This window comes from Ovis aries, chromosome 13 (genome assembly GCF_016772045.2).
Source record: "Ovis aries strain OAR_USU_Benz2616 breed Rambouillet chromosome 13, ARS-UI_Ramb_v3.0, whole genome shotgun sequence".
Classification (NCBI taxonomy): domain Eukaryota; kingdom Metazoa; phylum Chordata; class Mammalia; order Artiodactyla; family Bovidae; genus Ovis; species Ovis aries.
The window spans coordinates 46,257,373-46,275,379 of NC_056066.1; the positions used below are offsets into that span (position 1 = coordinate 46,257,373).

The following is an 18,007-nucleotide window of genomic DNA, read 5'->3' on the forward strand; positions in this document are numbered from 1 at the left end:
TGTGACAATTTAACTATGGACAGATTGCTATTAAAACTCAGTTGCATTTATAACATTTTCAAGACTTAATTGTTTTATATTGTTTGTTAACTTTTCCTGGGCATTTTGCATAGTTACATAATTAATGCTAATTTCTTTGCCAGAACTCAGTTCATTTTTCTTAGATCAGAAACCTGAAATAAAATATTTCCTTTCCATTAAATTGATATTGAACTATGTAACTATCAGTTTGTGAATATGAGAACAAGATTATCTTGTCTCTTTTGGGATAATTCTTGCTTCATTGCAACAGAGCAGGGCGAACGCAGCTCTTAGCATGCAGCCATAGTTGTGCATCATGACACTGTTACCAGATAATGGGTCCTGCTCAGCCATTGGTTGGCAGTGCAGTGGGCCCTGCCCACTGGTAACCAGCTGTCAGTGAGGATCAGTGAGGTGATTCAGCCAATGTGTGGTTGAGAGTGTGGTCATCAGGGGGAGAGTGAGGTGAGAGGGCTTCCTTGGGCTCTCCAAGCCTGTTCCCTGTCCTTGGGCCAGTGGGTGATCTGGGAGGCCAAGGGAACAGGCTGGGGGCTGTGTCCTGCTGGGCTCCAGAGCCCTCAGCAAGGCCACCCACTGGCGTGGCCCAGGCCTTAAGGCAGTGGTGAACCTCTCCCCTGTCCTTGTCTCTGTGACCTGATAGCAGCATCAGTCTGCCTGAGTCAGTCTGCGGGAGCTGGTTGCCCACCTCCCCCCCCCCCACTTGGGTGGCCTGAGGAGCCTGAGGGCCAGTTGGTTTGATCACCTGGCTTCCTCAGCGATGACAGCTGGACAGGGTCTGGGGGGGCCCCTGAGGGAGCCACCAGCTGAGATTTGCCACCTCAGCCAGAACAGAGACCTTGGAGGGTGAAAGTTGTGCCTTGGGACCTTGCCCTTTCTTGTCAGGACAGAGAATAACATCGATTGGAAGAAATTTACAGGAACATTGTTACCTAACGATGACCTGACCTCAAGAACAAAGGATCTGACACCCAAGAGTTTGCAACAAGTAACCACGCCCCTTCCTTACCTTTTGCTTTAAAAAGGGCTTTGCTGAAAACTTTCAGTAACTTTGGGGTTCTTAAGGTACAGGCCACCCATCTTCTCACATGGCCCTGTAATAAACCTTTCTTGGTTCCAAACTGCAATATTTTAGTATTGTTTGGCCTGTCTGTGCATCAGGCACATGGACCTGGGTTTACAGTAACAATAATGCTAAATGTTAAAATTATAGGAAGGCTTATTTCTTTGGAAATTAGTATTTGCATGCTTGCCAGGTGAGAAATGTTGACAATGTGGACATGAAAAAATTAAATTGCATTCATTTTGTATAGAAAGAAGATGTTAAAAACCCATTTTGCCTTTTGCCACTACTGTGGTTGCTTAGCTACAGAAATGAGGTCATTGTAGGCACTAAGAATCTTATCTTTCACTTGAACAATACTAAGCAAGCATAGTCTCCTACAATTCCAGTACTCAGATTCCTGATTATTAGATGCAGAGAAATAGATGATAATATGCATGAATTTGTCATGTGGGAGTCCTAGCCATACACGGGCTACTAGAGTGGGAATCGCTGGGCCACCAGGCCTGTGATGCGCATGGGCTGGGAGCAGTGAAGACAAGAAAATGCTGGCGAGAAAACGGCAACAGTGCCCTTGAGGGTTGGAGTCTGGGACCCTTAAGAATGAAGAGGAGGCAGATACCTCTGGACTAATCCCTGGGGCCTGTCCCTGGAAAAGCCATCGTCTGGCAGGGCCAGGACAGCTGCCCTGGATGGTCTGAGCTTGGCTCTCCCAGCTTTAGCTTTCTTGGCAGCAGCCATTAGCAGGAGGAGTTGTCCCAGAGGCAGGCGGTGAAGATTCTATAGTCAGGGATGGAAGGATGCTGAGAAAATGCTGATGCTCTCACTACCATTGGGTACCAGCAAGCAGGAAATACTTGACCAGCTCCCTTTCCTGAACTGGGCCACAGGTCTGCTGTTTAAACTCCTCAAGCAATCAGTGGAAGCTCAGATTTTGTGAGCAGCAGGGCTGAAGGGAACACTCCTGTTGGTTAGAAGGTCTGGGTAGAATGAGGCGTAAGGAGACAGTATAGTTCATCAGTGTGGACAGGTGTCTGTAATAGGATTCAGTAGACATCCTTCAGAACCAGTGAGACAGACGGGACCTTTTTCACTCTGATGTGGCTACATTCATGCTGTCCTTGCCCATAGGTGGACATGACAGGGTGTCACTGGGAGCTGGTTCATTTTCCTGTTTTCTAACTCTTTGGAAACTTACAGTTTAAGTACATCTGGCATCAGAGTCTTTACATTGTTGAGCTGGGAAACTTTGCATTCACTGTGTGAACAGGGATCATAGAGCGTGGCTTCCGCCTCCTGTGGCCTGCACAACGGATAGCCTGGTGTGGAGTCCTGTCTTCACCATTATTGTTTGCAAATGCCTGTCTCTTTGCATAAAAGTTTGCTTCTCTTGAAGGTTCCAGTTAGATCCTTTTACTTAACAAGATACTTAAAACTATTGTGCAGATGATACCGTACAAATCTGCCTGCCATCAAGAGTGAACGTGGGTGGGTTTTGTTTGTTTTCCTGTGGTGAATATTTTACTAGTGTAAATACCTGCATGAATGCTAAACACTGAGACTATTGTCACCTTTCTGCTTATACCATCTTGGTTATCATTACTGACTTCCACTTGGAGGGTATGTCAGGCACAGTGAAGGGTCAGGGCCACACTGAAGAGTGATGGTTGGTCAAACCCTGCACAGGTGTCTGTTGTTTTTGAGTAAAATTAGGTGAATATTTCCATTTTCAAGGGAAATATATACAAACACAACAGAGATAACTTAAAAAACCAAATCTTTTAGCTTATATGAGGTCTAGCAAATTTAGCTTGAACGTTTACCTTTTTTTCCCCTTAGAGTCATTAATTCAGTAGCTTTTTTTTTCCTGGAAGTCATTAATTCAATGTCAGAAACTAAATATAGTTCTTTTACCCAAAACTAATCACAAATTCTAAAACCAGTGACTAAAAATGGAATGTTAATTTAGGAATAGTGACCCCGAAGGAAAATACCCAGTATTGGGTACATGTATTTAGAAAGTGTAGTGTAGGACTCTTAAAAGTCACGTGATTTTAACTTACAGTTTTTTAAGTAGTTGGACCCACATTTGTAAGAACACTTAAGTTGTTTGGATACCACTGCAGATAACGTGTGCTCATGTATGTATAAATATTCAGTGTTTTTCTCCCTTTCCTTTAAGAAAACATCAACATTCTTCTGTATCATTATTAATAGTAGAAAGTCATTTTCCCCTTGTAATTAGAAGTTAGTTTTCAGGAAACCTTTATAATTTTTGTGAGTTTGGCTTACCTTAATAATATGTCTCTAGGGCAAAAATGAAACAGAAACAAACTAAAACCAGAAATATTTGTGGACTGCATTAAAAATTTTTTAAAAAAATATTTGGCTCCATCGAGTCTCAGTTGCAGCATGTGGAATCTTTGGTTAGGGTGCCTAGACTCTGTAGTGGTGGCACATGGGCTTAGCTCCACAGCATTTGGGATCTTAGTTCCTCAATCAGAGATCAAACCGGTGTCCTCTGCACTGCTAGGCAGATTCTTAACCACTGGACCACCAGGGACGTCCCTGCACTGCGTTTTAAAGTTTTTAATACCAAAGCCTTAGGAAGGTAAATATTTATGAACAGAAAATGTAAAAGGACCCATTAAGGGCAATAGGTTGTAGCCACGATGCAGGGAAAGGAAATAAAGACAGGCTTTTTCTCGGCTGGGGATGTGTTGCCGACAAGTGTGAGGGCTTGATGGATGGAGAAAGTTGAAAAGTATCACCTTAATCTTTCCCAGCTCGTGTGCTGCAGCAGCACAGCACAGAAGCAGCCCCACCCTGACATTTCCTCTCTGTTCCCCTCAACAGTGTCTCTTGGACTCCCTTGTTGTTGTTTAGTAGCTAAGTGTGTCTGACTCTTTTGTGACCCAATGGACTATAGCCTACCAGGCCCCTCTGTCCATGGGATTTCCCAGGCAAGAATACTGGAATGAGTTGCCATTTACTTCTCCAGGGGATCTTCCCGACCTAGGGATCGAACCTGCATCCCTGGTGTCTCCTGCATTGCAGGCGGTTTCTTTACCACTGTGTCACTTGGGAAGCCTGGGACTCTTTAGATGGCTCATGTATGCTTTAAGAAGGATTGTAGGAGTAGTTGGAGTGTTACTAACTCCCTATTTATGAGGTGCTCACTGTTGTTTCCTTTAAAAGTTTGGAATTGAAGTTGCTCTTCAGAATTCTTGGTAACTGCACCCCCATCCTCTGTTCCTCTGTGAGTCTCTTCCAGGACAGACATAGGTCCAGCAAGGCAGCTGGACTGTTCCAATGTCAGCACATGTGTATGTTCGCACTAGAACCTGCTCTCCTGAGCAGGGTTTCACAGCCATGCTCATTCAGTGTTGAATGAATGAATGAATGAATTGAACCTAGCCAGCAGTCATTCACATGTGCTCACATAGAGATATTTAAAAGTGGCTCTAAGTGTTAAGAAACAAAGAGCCTACCTGTTTTCTTTCTATTTGGTAGGTTCTATTTGGCACAGTGAGGGTTTACCGTTTGAAATAGGGGACATTGCAGATATAAGGTGTGATACTTAAGTAATTTTGATTTGTTCCTGTTTTTAGTAGGAAGCTGAAAAGAATTAGGTTAGCTGTCATTTTTTGTTCATTCTTTATGATTTCTTTTTTTTTTAAAGGAAGTTATACCAAGTTATTTAGTTACAAAGTGAGATAACAGAATGATACTAGGAAAAAAAATCTCCATTATCTGTAATTTAGATCAGAGTTTTCTGGCTGTTTTCCTCTGAATTGTCATCCTGTAACTTTCAGATCCTGTTTTTATTTATCCTTTATAATTTAGTCCTAACCAGGATGCTGGTGGTGAATCTGTTACAGTCGGTGCAGGAACTGTGGACTGTTTTCATCCTGGAACTTGCAGGTGGTTCATGCCTGGGATTGCGCTGTGGCATCAAGAGGCTACACCATGTGGGGGATTCTTGACTTTGCCCACCTATAACAGAGGCGTTGGGAAGTAGGAATGTCAGCTCGGATTGGGGGGGAGATCCTCCTCCTCAGAATTGGTTTCTTCATGTATCTATCTGAGATGGCTTTTATTTTCCACAGAGCATTTGAACAGATTTCTGTCCAGTGGTGATTTGACAGTGACTTAATACAGTATGGGGTCCTGAGGATAAATATTCTCTGTTGCTCTTTGTAACTCTGCACTGGCAGGCATTGGGGTTGAAGACTTGGGAGTGAGGGCATTTGCAGACACCAGCGGACAAAGGGGTTGAGGTCTTTCTATGTAATTGTCTCTCAGTTCTCAAAATGCTTTTGTCTGTTATCCAGAAGTCGAAAGGAGTTGACTTTTTCATTCTGAGTGTCATTAGGGAACTGGAGTTTCATTATTGGGTGAAGTAATCAGGAAGAGAATGTGCCTTCTGAGTTGGAATTGAAATCAGAATGTTGGGGCGATGGAGGGAAAGTCCCTACAGTGGATTTAGATGGAGTCTTTCATGACTGCTGCTATTCTTATATGATATATAGAGAATCTTCATGAAAACCATAGGGAGAAGAACAAACATTCTTCTTAAAAGGAATTTAAAATATGTTAAAAAATACTACCTAATTTTCTGTACAGCGGTTCACCAGGACCTAAGACAGTTTTCTGGGTAACATCAGGTTAAGAGCTGGGTCAAATACATTTCTGAATATTACTGAAATTTATTTTTCTCTTTCATCTTGTGCATAAGCCATCATCTCCTCACGTGCTCACTGTCTCCTCCTGGGTTAAAGTGTCACTTGCGGCAAGTGATCCTTTCATGGATTTCTAATAATTTGTAAAATAGATGCCTTGGAGCCCCTGATACAAATTCTCTTTCTCTCTAATAGTAAAGTAGTTTTACTTTGTTTTTAAAATTAGCATATATTAATAGTAAAATTGACTGTCCAGTTCTATGAATTTTATTGTGCTCTTTGCAAGCTGTTCATCTACTTTATTGAAATGTCTGAGTCTTTGCCAGATTTTAAGTTAGAATGTTATTTACATGTTAAATACATGGTGTGAAGATATTTTCTCACAGTCACTGGCTGAGGTTCCATTCTCTTGAGTGCCTTTTTTTCAGAAAAAAACTTTAAAACTTTTATGAAGTCCACCTTATTTTTTCTTTTACAACTCATGCTTTTAGTGTCATGTCTAAAATTCTTTGTGTACCCCAAATCGAGGATTTCCCCTATGTTTTCCTGTAAAAGTTTTTAGTTTTATGTTTTGCATTTAGAGCTGTCATGCATCTCGAGTTAATTTTTATAGGATATGTAAGGGTTGATTGAGGATGGGTTTGTGTGTTTTTTTCCCCTCAAATAGATGGCCAGTTATTCCAGCACCATGTGTAAAAGGCTGTCCTTTCTCTATTAAATTTGTTTTGTGCCTTTGTCAAAATCAGCCATATTTGTGGGAATCTATTTCTGGACCGTGTTCATCTGTATCTTCACCATATTGTTTTGATTATTATAACTTTTTGATTATCTTAAAATCAAGCAGGGTGATATCTCCAACTTTATTCTCCTTTATCAAAACCTATTCTCGTTCCTTTGCCATTTCATATAACTTTTACAATTAGCTTATCTGTATCTACCAAAAAAAAATCTCACTAAGATTTTAATTGGAATTGTGTTAAACCTGTACATTAATTGGGGAGAATCGGCATCTTCATTATGTTGAGTTTTTTATTCCACTCAGTCGTGTCCGACTCTTTGCAACCTGTGGACTGTAGCCCACCAAGCTCCTCCGTCCGTGCGATTCTCCAGGCAAGAATACTGGAGTGGGTTGCCATTTCCTTCTGGCAACTTCTTTAAAGTTCTGGCATGCTTCTTTAAAAAATTTTTTATTAGAGTATAATTGATTTACAGTGTTGTTTCTACTGTACAGCAAAGTGAATCAGTTATACATATATCCATTCTTTTTTAGATTCTTTTCCCATATAGGTTATTACAAAATACTGAGTAGAGTTCCCTGTACTGTACAGCAAGTTCTTATAAGTTACCTATTTTACATATAGTAGTGTGTGTATATCAGTCGCTGTTTACAAGGATTCTTCTTTGATTTCTTTCATCAGCATTTTGTAGTTCTCAGCATGCAGATCCTTTTGATCCTACAGATCCTGTATAGGTCTTGCATGTTTTATTAGATTTGTACCTAAGTATGTCTCATTTTGGAGAAGGCAGTGGCACCCCACTCTAGTACTCTTGCCTGGAAAATCCCATGGACAGAGGAGCCTGGTGGGCTGCAGTCCATGGGGTCGCTAAGAGTCAGACACAACTGAGCGGCTCCACTTTCACTTTTCACTTTCATCCATTGGAGAAGGAAATGGCAACCCACTCCAGTGTTCTTGCCTGGAGAATCCCAGGGACGGGGGAGCCTAGTGGGCTGCCGTTGATGGGGTTGCACAGAGTTGGACACCACTGAAGCAACTTAGCATGTCTCATTTTGGAGAAGGCAGTGACACCCCACTCCAGCACTCTTGCCTGGAAAATCCCATGGATGGAAGAGCCTGGTGGGCCACAGTCCATGGGGTTGCTAAGAGTCTGACACGACTCAGGGACTTCACTTTCACTTTTCACTTTCATGCATTGGAGAAGGAAATGGCAACCCACTCCAGTGTTCTTTCTGGAAAATCCCAGGGACGGGGGAACCTGGTGGGCTGCCGTCTGTGGGGTCTCACAGAGTCAGACACGACTAAAGCGACTTAGCAGCATGTCTCATTTACATAACTATTGTAAATGAGATTGTTTTTTAAATTTTAATTCCAAATATCCATTGCTACTATATATTAATATGGTTTGACTTTGTATGTTGTGATCTTGAGAAAGTCAGTTATTGGTTCTAGGAGTTGATTTTGTAGATTCTTTGGGATTTTCCTTGTAGGTTTTGGTTTGACTGATTTTTTTTTTCCTGTTTTCAGTTTCTTTCATTTCTGCTCTTATTTTTTCCACTCATTTTGGGTTTATTTTGCTTTTTCTATTTTTCTTAAGGTAGAGGTTTAGATTGTTGACTTGAGACCTTTCCTCTTTCCAGATGGGCACCTGTGGCATTAAAGGTACATGTCTGTATCACTGTGTTGGCAATGTTCTACAAAGTCTGGTTTTCATTTTTGTTGAGCTGAATATATTTTTTGCTTTCCTTTGAGGAGTTATGGCAGTTGTAGGTGTTCTCCAAATCTCATTTTAACTAGTGATCAAGATTAAAGTTCACCCAGTCTTATTTCCTGTATTGGCTCTGTAACATTTTCACATTCCATGCTCCGACCAGAGAATGACAGTAGCTGAGCTTATCAGGGAGTTGGTTGATGTGTGGCATGTGATGATGTGAAAGGTATTACCAAGTGGGAATTTGAATTTAAGTGCCAAGGACTGGAAGCATGCTGGGCATGTAAGGGACAGAAGAGTTACTGCAGAGGTGTGAACACAGCTGTGCATCCTTGGCACTGTGCTCGCACACTGAGTTAGGTCGTCGCTGTTTCACCTGTGCGTTTCTGCCCTGACTCGTGGCTAGTCTGAATTGCTTTCTCTCTAAGCTAGTTTGCCACATTAGCACATTTTCACATTATCTTTGCAGTTGATTCAGACTTTGATTACTCATCATTTTCTTATTTTAAATGAAAGATTTTTTCCTTATTCTTGGACTGTATGGTTCACATATTAGAATATGCATGTTATTTTATAAAGATTACCTCTAAATACACATGTACTTGAATATCCAGCAGATGGTTGATTGCAACTCTAGGGCACGGATCATTGTTTATAGTGCCTCCTCCAATGACACATCAGTGGGTAGAGGATTGTATACATTATGCTTCCTTATTTACCTTTTGAATAACTATATTATTAAGAATTGCCACTTGATCAAAGTTGGGCAAAATGTTTAGAAAACATTTCTGTAAGTTAGAAGTTTTATACTGTCATGGTTATTATTATTTAGGTAGTGGATTCATCAAAACTTTATCATACACATTATGTGCCAAGGTTGTCCAGATGTGTTACTCCCGATAGTTCAGGGTGATTTTGATCTTGAAAGTGATTTTGTGCACAAGAAGCCTCAGAGCTTTTGTTGGAGTGTTTCCTGCAGCTCATTAGTCTTACAAAAAGAAGTAACCATTATACAAACTAGCTCAAAATAACTAGCTTACTACATGTCTTATGTATAGAAATATTTAAAGATATATTTATATATTCACATTCATATAATTTGAAGATAAAATAATATAAAAATCCTAAATATTCTGCATCTTGCAAAACTAAGGGAAATAATATTCATTCATTTTACTGTTTCTAATAAAATCTTTGTCTCCATTTTATTCCTGTTACTTGTCCAGATGGGGCAGTTTGTTTAAGACAGTTTCTGGACTCATTAATTTAGGCAGCCCTTTATATATACCTTTAAGCATGTTTTAAAAGTGAGAGTATAACTGTTATTTAGTCTTTCTTTCAGCAGTGTTTAGGGACTGTATCTGTTTCTGGCACATGGTAGGATCTCGATGAATGAGTAAATGAATGCAAAAATGAAAGTCAGGGTCACTTCCATCGCATTTGGGAATTTTGAGGTAAAGCTTAGGAATGAGTATGAAGCTAATTCAATAAAGGCCAAGTGAAAGTTGTATTTTATAGTCATTTCAGAGCTCATTCAGCATTGGGCAGTAGTAGTGTGCTCTTCAGATCCTGGATTTCCAGAAGATCAGAGTGCGATGTTTTATCCTCTTTGGTAGAAGAAGCAGAGGGCTGTGGTGGCTCCTCATTTCAAAGAGGAAAGCCAGACCTACATCACCTTGCCTTTTGACATGCTGGCCAGCATCTTGGGCTTCCTGAAGCTGCCTGGGCCCCTGCTGGTGGAATAGACACCACAGGCCGCAGGGGATAGAATCGTGCATCCCTGTGTCATATGTCATATGTCCCTGGGGCCCAGGACATATTGAAATGTGCTTTATCAGAGGGTCAGGATGATGAAAATCACAGAATGCTGGTGAAAGAGATCAGAGAGTTAAATACCTTGTTCACGGATCAGATGATGCAGTGTGTAAAGATGTAGTTCTCCCTAAACTGATACATGAATTTAAGAGAACTCCTATCAAAGCAGTTTGCTTAGCAAAGTTTGTGGTAGCTACCACAGACATTTCCTAGAATTTATGTGGAGAGGGAAAGGCCCTCAAACAGCCCAAACAACTTTGACAAAGAAGAGTAAAGTAGGAGAATCATTCTTTTCAGTGCTAAGTCTTCCTGAGTAGCCACAGTTGTCAACAGTGTGTGTTAGACCCACAGTGCAGTGGAATGGGATGGGGGACTCAGACCTATACAAAATGCCCAATTTTTGACCAAGAAGCAAAACGAATTCAGTGGTGGTGAAGGGATGATCTTTCCCATAAATCACGTTGGAGCAATTGGACATCCATAGACCAATAATAATAATGATAATCTAGACCTGAATCCCACACCTTGTACAAACATTGACTTAAGTCTCATAGATCTCAGTGTAAAATGTAAAACGACAAAATGTCTAGCAAAAAAGAAATCTTTAAGTCTGATGGTGAAGCAAAGCATTCTTAGATTGAAACTAAAAGCACAATCCCTAAAATGAAGAGTGGGTAAATTGGATTCATCAAGATGAAAACTTCTGCTCTGTGGAAGACTCTGCAAGAGAAAGAGAAGAGGCCCCTGTGTTTGCTGACGTGCACGCCCCCTCCCGACTTCTGACACTTGTCAGAGTGTCTGACACTTGACAAGTGTGAGAGTTAAGTGATAGCATCTAGGCATTACTGGCTAGAGTTATGATTTCAACATAGTGCATTTTTAAAATACATATTATTTTCTCTGGTCATGCATTTACTAAATGTTTTGAGAAACTTTTTGGTTTTTGACATAAACATGAAAATCTGAGCAATGTTAATATGTAGTTCTTGAGAATTTTTTCCATTATACTGAGTATTTGGATAAGTCCTGGTGATTTTATAATCCTAGAGATTATATTCAAGCCTGGTAGGTAGGCTACAGTCCATGGGTCACAGAGCCAGACATGACTTAGCGACTGAACAACAGCCTTATTTAAAGGATGTTTTATGAAACTCCAATTTCTAAGTTTTACATAGAAAATACAACATAAACCTGAGAAAGATGAATGATAACTCCAGCAGTACATATATTATAGTAACAAAGGAAAACATAATGAACTGTGAAGTGATACCATATTGTGAGACATGGGCCCAGGCTCTGGAAGGACATGAAGGCCCGGCTGATGGGTTTACCCTCAATCCTGAGAGCCGTGAACAGCCTCCTCCATGCTACAAGGATGAGGTTATGCAGTCTCACCACCCTCTTAAGTGGGAAGTCAGTCTGGCTGCGGGTGCAGAGGACTGAGATCCGGAGCTGTGAGCGGCTGTGTAGGCGATGCAGGGAGAGCTGATAGCATCTGGGATTTGGTGACGGTGGCAGGGGTGAAAGAGAAGTGCACGGATGCCTAAGAGGTTGGGCTTAAGAGTTTCCTCAGGGTTTCTGATAGCTCCGTTATCTGCTATCTTCCATCTGGCTCCCCCGGCGCCATCACGCTCTTGGCTTGCCCTGCCGCCTGCCTGCTGAGCTTGGAATTCTTCCTGTGCAGCTGGAGCAGGAGCTGCGCCTGAAAGCCTGGTGTATCCCTCACAAGTTTGCCCTTGTGATAGATGCCACACAAGTATGTGCTGGGTCTTTAAACTGTGTTTTCTTCCCTACTCCGTGCTTTCTGAGACATTTCACTTTCTGTGTATTCGATCTTTTCAACTACGGTGGAAGGTAATAGGTGTTATTTACCGATATTTTGTTACTGAGAAAGATGAGACCCAGAGAAATTAGTTGATGTGCGGACCCCCCAGTTTATGTTTAAGGTGAGGAGAGGTCCCTGGTCTGCCTGCTTCTCCTCCCCTGGACAGGTGGGTTCTTGCCAGGACAACAGAATCTATGCGGAAAAGATGATAGACGCTGCCTTCACCAGCTAGGCGCGAGGGAGAAGGCTGTCAAGGGTGCTCCCTAAGCCTTATAAAGCCATTGGCTTAGGAGAGAGGCATTCTGAAGGTTCCTGACAGCCATAAAATTCCAAACATGGAAATGATTGCTTTGTTAAATAAAGCATTCGTTCCAGCATTAAATAATAAAATAAACTCCTGACACCAAGAATGGAAACCGTCCCTGTTAGGCTGATCTGTTTCCCTGATGCTGACCCAGCCATGTGGTGGCTCACATACTACCCTCCTGGGGGCGCTGCTGGCTCTGCAGGTTTCCCCGTTCTGAACAGAGGCCCGCAGGGCTCCACAGATTCCCCTGAGTCTGACTGTGCCAGAATGAAGCCAGGACGGAAGAAGAAAGGAGCTGCAGTGTCGTTTCCCTCCTTGCATTTCCTGGGCCAGTTTTTCCTTCATTTTCCTAATACTCAGGGTTTGCCTGAAAACTCTTGACTACAGTATAAATAGGAAAAAGACTGGGAAGGAGAATGATTTCTGAGTCAGTGAGATTCCACCACATGTTGGGGGCTTCACTTGACTTGCATTTTCAGTTGAGACTTTTGACTTGACTGTAAATCTCTCTTTTCTTTGTTACAGAACACATATGAGAACTTTAATTTCTACTTGTTGAAATTCTCAATTTTATGGAACTCCTTTGTCCAGGAATAGTAATATAAATAACTTTTGATAAAGTATTAATAGAAACTGTCTCAAAAAACTACTTTTATTTTCTCTTCACTGAGGTTACAGATGATTTCTGCATTTACTTTTCTGTCCTATATCTTATTTCTGAAATGAAAGAGTTAAATGGGTATCTTGAGTATCAAAACATAGAAAATAGCTCTTTAGGATTTTGTATGGAAAATTCTCAAGCAAGGCATCCTGCAGCCTGTGTCCTTCAACATCAGCAGCTAAATGCTCCTTTTCAAGGAGCAAAATGTTGTAGATGCAGCGTGTGGAAGTGATCTGCACGTTTCCTTGATACAGTGTTCTTTTAACTTCCAGGTTGAAAGAATACTAATGAACCTGCCATAAACCATGAAACAGTCTTTGGAGATTGATAGGTTTTAACAACGTCTTGCTTAGAAATGTGGTGTGGAGCACGGTTCCTCTTGTAGTGTTTCTGCCTTGAGTTTGCAAGTTTCACCCTGAAGAGTGTGTGCTCATTACAGATCGAGAGGGAGGAGAAGAGGGGAGGAATAGCCAACTAATCCTTTAGCTTAAGTGGACGTAAAGTGTAGAGAAACATTTTGTGTTTCCATGGTGACATCATGGCCTTGATTGTAGGTAGGTCAACCTCAGGCAGAAACCAAGGAGCTGCTCTAGGTGGGTTTAGTTGTGTGTAAAGCTGGCCAGCATCAGTCTTTCCTAGAACCTTCTTTAACCCATCTTGCTTCCTTCTCTCAGCCATCTAGGCTTCCAATTTCTCTCTTCCATCTCTAGCCACCTACCTATCTTACTGTATTTTCCCAAGATCCTCATTGTTTGAACACAAGATCCCTCTATGTATATAAACTTGTAGTAACTTTGACATAAATAATCTGATGGACCTCTGTCTACCAGATGCTGAAGTAGCCCCAGAGTTAAAAAATAACTGAACTTTGTGTGTGAAAAAGGAAATGCAGTGAGGACGTGTCAGCTCTGATGCCAGGGTCCGGGCACCTGAGGAACCTGCCCTTGTTGCAGACGCTAGATCCATTGTGTGACAGTGAGCCAGGCTGGTGTCTCACACACTTGAATGATGGAGTAATCCTCGATTTCCCTGCCTTTCTCGATGTGGCCACTAAACAGTTAAGTAATCACCAGCCATTTGCCCTGATTTTGAATGCAGTGTCTATCCAGTCACGATTTGAAGTCCCTCTGTATGTTGGTGTCTTCAGCTCATTTGTGACTAACTCCATCAACACATAGTCCTGGTCTGTAGAACAGTGGGGTCACACTTGGTTCTTTAGGACACTGACCCATGAAGGTGTCACAGCGTGGCTTGGAAGGTAAGCCACTTGTATGTGTTACCAAAAAAAAAAAAACCCACACAAAAACACTGTGAGCAGCCATCCGAAGCCTCATGAGACTTGTGCAGAATTCCGTGTGGCCTGGGGTATTAGTGAGACAGGGCAGGGATGGGGGCATGGAAACAGGCAGTGGGGTGTGAGGGTTTCTAGTCAGGTGGAGAACTGGGCAGGACATCAGGTAGTGAGAATGCTGACCAGTGGTCACATAGGGAGGCTTGAGTGAAAACTCCAGGTGTGGTTTCTATGGGAAAAGTTTTGGAGTTAGACAAAGGTTCTTTTCTTTTTCGATTTGAGGCCCTGGGCGAGAAACAAATACAGTTTGCACCTTGACTGCTTACCTGTAAAATCAGTGGTTATAAGGATTAAAAGAGATTACTTAGGACATGTAGGAGGGGGCTCAGTAGTTTATACTTCTGGCTTTGCAGGCTGCACAATGTGTGTTGTGGTGCTTACCAGGGAGCATGACTGTGTGCTGGTAAAATTTTATTTCCAGAAACAACTCACAGGCTGGATTTGTAGTTAGCCAACCTGTGATTTAGACAAAATTCATGGCTTGTGGAAGTCATTCAGTAAATAGTGTTTCCCTTTCCCTCTGCTTGGTTTGGAGAGATGATAGCACCCTGGAATTCCCAAGTCGTGTCTGCAGGTTCTCTGAGCTGACTGCTTCATGCCAGCACGTAGTAATGGAGCTAAAATAGAACACCTGTGTGGAAGTCCTGACTCCGCCTCCCACCTAGCTTTCTGAGTCTGTGGGATTAGGAACCTGTGTGGAGGCCTCTGTGAGGCCAACCTTAACATCTCCCCTTTAAAGAAGAGCTGTGGCTTCATGCCGAAAAGTGCCTGTTTTGCTTTGGGCCAAGATCTTTAGCAGCTGGAGCTTTCCAGAGTGAGGGTGAAGAGTCAGTGTCCTCTAAGGTGACTTCTAAGGTTGGCTTCAAGGGAGGGGACCTCTGCCCCTCTCCTCCCTCCCACCCACCATGTACTTAAACATTCATCTGGGGAATTTTTAGAACTTGAGCTGAACTTTGAATCTTTCTCCTAGCTTGTTTAAGTGGCTGAGGATCAAGTATGTGTCTGCCTTTACTAGTGGGATTTTTCTCTTTCCTACAGATCCTTTTTGTGTAGCCTTTTTTCTTCCACCAAGAGAAGATCCTTTAACATTTTTTTTAGGGTAGGTTCAGTATTGATGAACTCTTTTGAGTTTTTGCTTCTCTGAGAAGTTGTTTTTTTTTAATATTTTATTCGATTCTGAATGATAATCTTGCTGGGTAGAATATTGTAGGTTGCAAGAGTTTTTACCTTTCAGCACTTGATATGTATCATCCTACTCCCTTCTGGCCTGCAGAGTTTCTGCTGAAAAATCAGCTGATAGCCTTATGGGGGTTCCCTTGAATGTAACTCCTTGTTTTCCTCTTGCTGCTTTTGGAATCCTCTTTATCTGTAACTTTTGCCCTTTTGATTATGACATGTCTTGGTGTGGGTCTCTGAGTTCATCTCATTTGGGATGGAACCCTTCATTTTTCGTCTTCCTGTATATATTTCCTTTTTCAGTTTTGGGAAGTTTCCAGCCATAATTTCATCAGATACATATTTTACCCTCTTCTCTGTCTCTTCTTCTGGAACCTCTATAGTATGGTGGTCAATATGCTTGATGTTGTCCCAGAGGCCATTTAAACTGTTCTCATTTTTAAATTTGCCTTTCTTTTTGCTATTCTTATAATGTGTGATTTCCATTGTTCTGTCTTCCAGATCATTACATGTTCCTCTGTATCACCTAATCTGCTTTTCTTTCCTTCTATTGTGTTTTTCATTTCACTTACTGTATTCTTCAGTTCTGACTGATTCTTTAAAAAAAAAATTTTTTTTTTCTAGTTCCTTGTTAAAATTCTCACTGTGTTCATGTGTTTCTTTCCCAAGTTTAGTTAGGATTCTTATTGCTAATGCTTTGAATTCTTTATCTGTTAAACTGTTTATTTTTGCTTCATTACTTGTGAGCACAAGTGCTGTCTTCCCAGGGTGTGCTGGCAGCTCTGGCCTTGGTAGCAGGAGGGGCTGGAGGTGGAAGGGTGAGGCCTGGAGCCTCATGTAAGCTGGCCTTCCCCCCTGCTCCCCTCTGCTTGGTGACTCCACCACCCTGTGGAGTGGGCAGGGTCCCAGGCTCCTGGCGCAGAAGCCCTGAGGGTTAAGTCTGAGCCCACTCTGTTCCCTTTAAGTGTATGTTTCCCCCATCCCGGCACCAGGCCCCTCACCCAGCAATGCTGAATCAAGAGGTGCCTGTGTGGGCTCTCAGCAGCGTTGAGGGTTTCAGCCCCAGACAGAGGTTGGGCTGACTTACCACCTGTGTAAGCACCAGCAGTGGGGCCACTACCCTGCTCAGTCACTGCTTCGGGTCTGTGCCGCTCTGAGTCTCACAGCCAGACCCTCTCCCCATTGAGAAGCAGGCGGGACTGGGCTCAGGCTGTGAAAAATGGGCAGTGGCTAGAGCAACCTTCATGGCTAGACCAGCCATGCTTGGGGTCAAGCCAGCTGTGCTGCTCACCATGGAGCCCAGGCTTCCCACAGCCCTCCTGCTAGTCCGCAGGCCCTCCAGCCAGCCAGGGTGCTCGTCAGACCCCAGGACCAGCGCACCGATCTGTGGCTGGACTGTCTGCTCCTCAGGGCAGAGCTCCGTCCCTGTGACCTTCCCGTTCCACGCAGCTGTGCCCTGGTATACAGGTCCTGACCTGATCACTTCTTTTGCCTTCCTACCCTGTTCCATGTGGATTGATCTTACAGCCTCAGTTCTACTGCAGTCTTTTTGCCAGTCTCTGGTTAGTTTTCAGTGAGAATTGCTCCACGTGGAGATATGTTTTAGAATTTTCATGGTGGGAGGTGAGCTCTACATCTTCCTACTCTGCTGTCTTGATCTCCTCCTCACAACTGAGCTGAACTTTGGGTGAAGAACAAGCCAGAAGGGGCTAGTTCACCAGACTAGGACTCGATGGCAGGACTGTGCAGAGCACCTGTGAGATTGACTGGGAAGGGAGGGACTGAGGGAAACACCAGGTAAAGAATAGGTACCTGCCATGCTCAGGTGACCTTCTGGCAGGCTGGTATGTGATTTTCCCACCAACACACCTTCACGCAAGTGCTCTGTCCCCTGCCACGTGCTTAACATATTCCTCTGGGCATTCCCTCTGCGGGAGGGAGCGAGCTGGTTTTGAATTTATAAAATGCTGAGCAGCAGCACAGTTAGCACAGAAACTAGCATTCTTATAGGTTTATTGTCTTCAAAGAATGGTCAGTTTGTTTTAGCATCAAAAATGCTCAATAGTCAATGGGGGATATTTCTTCCTATATCTGTATTGTTTACAGCTCTGTATACATAGACTAGTCATGAGTTCTGTGGGCTGGAGTGGACTGCTGGGAACAGTGGTGGCCCAGGCGGTTCTTGGCCCAGGGTGCCTCTGGATTGATTGGACGTAGCAAGCCTCACCACCAGGAAAAGCAGGCTTAGCAACTTGTGTGTGACTCACAACAACTTTTCATTTGTTTGCTGTATTTTTGTTAAAACTTTAATATTTAGCTGATTTAGGAATAATGGTTTGGTCAGAATATTAGGGGAAAAATTAAGAGTTTCAGAAAAATTCAGTGGCACAAATCAGCATTTGGGGTATGTCCGAGATTGCAATTGGGAAAGGCTGTTGCATGTCATAAAGGTTATCTGTCCCAGGTACTTGGCAACCTAGCAATGAACGATCCTTGAATCTCTGGCTTTAGCAATTTAATTCCTGTTTTAATTGTAAACATCTTATTCATATATTTTGGATTCCATAGGTCATATGTCCTCCTTGTTTTTATCTACCTTTTTTTGACTTTAGACACTTATTTTCAGAACTGCCCCAGTGT

The 18,007-nt window shown here is 42.5% G+C and overlaps 1 protein-coding gene across 8 annotated transcripts in view; it reads left to right on the plus strand.

Annotated features, from left to right (window-relative positions):
• The window catches only part of DIP2C (disco interacting protein 2 homolog C), a 308,773-nt gene that overhangs the window by 143,709 nt on the left and 147,057 nt on the right, over positions 1–18,007 (plus strand). The gene's annotated exons all lie outside the window — the stretch shown is intronic.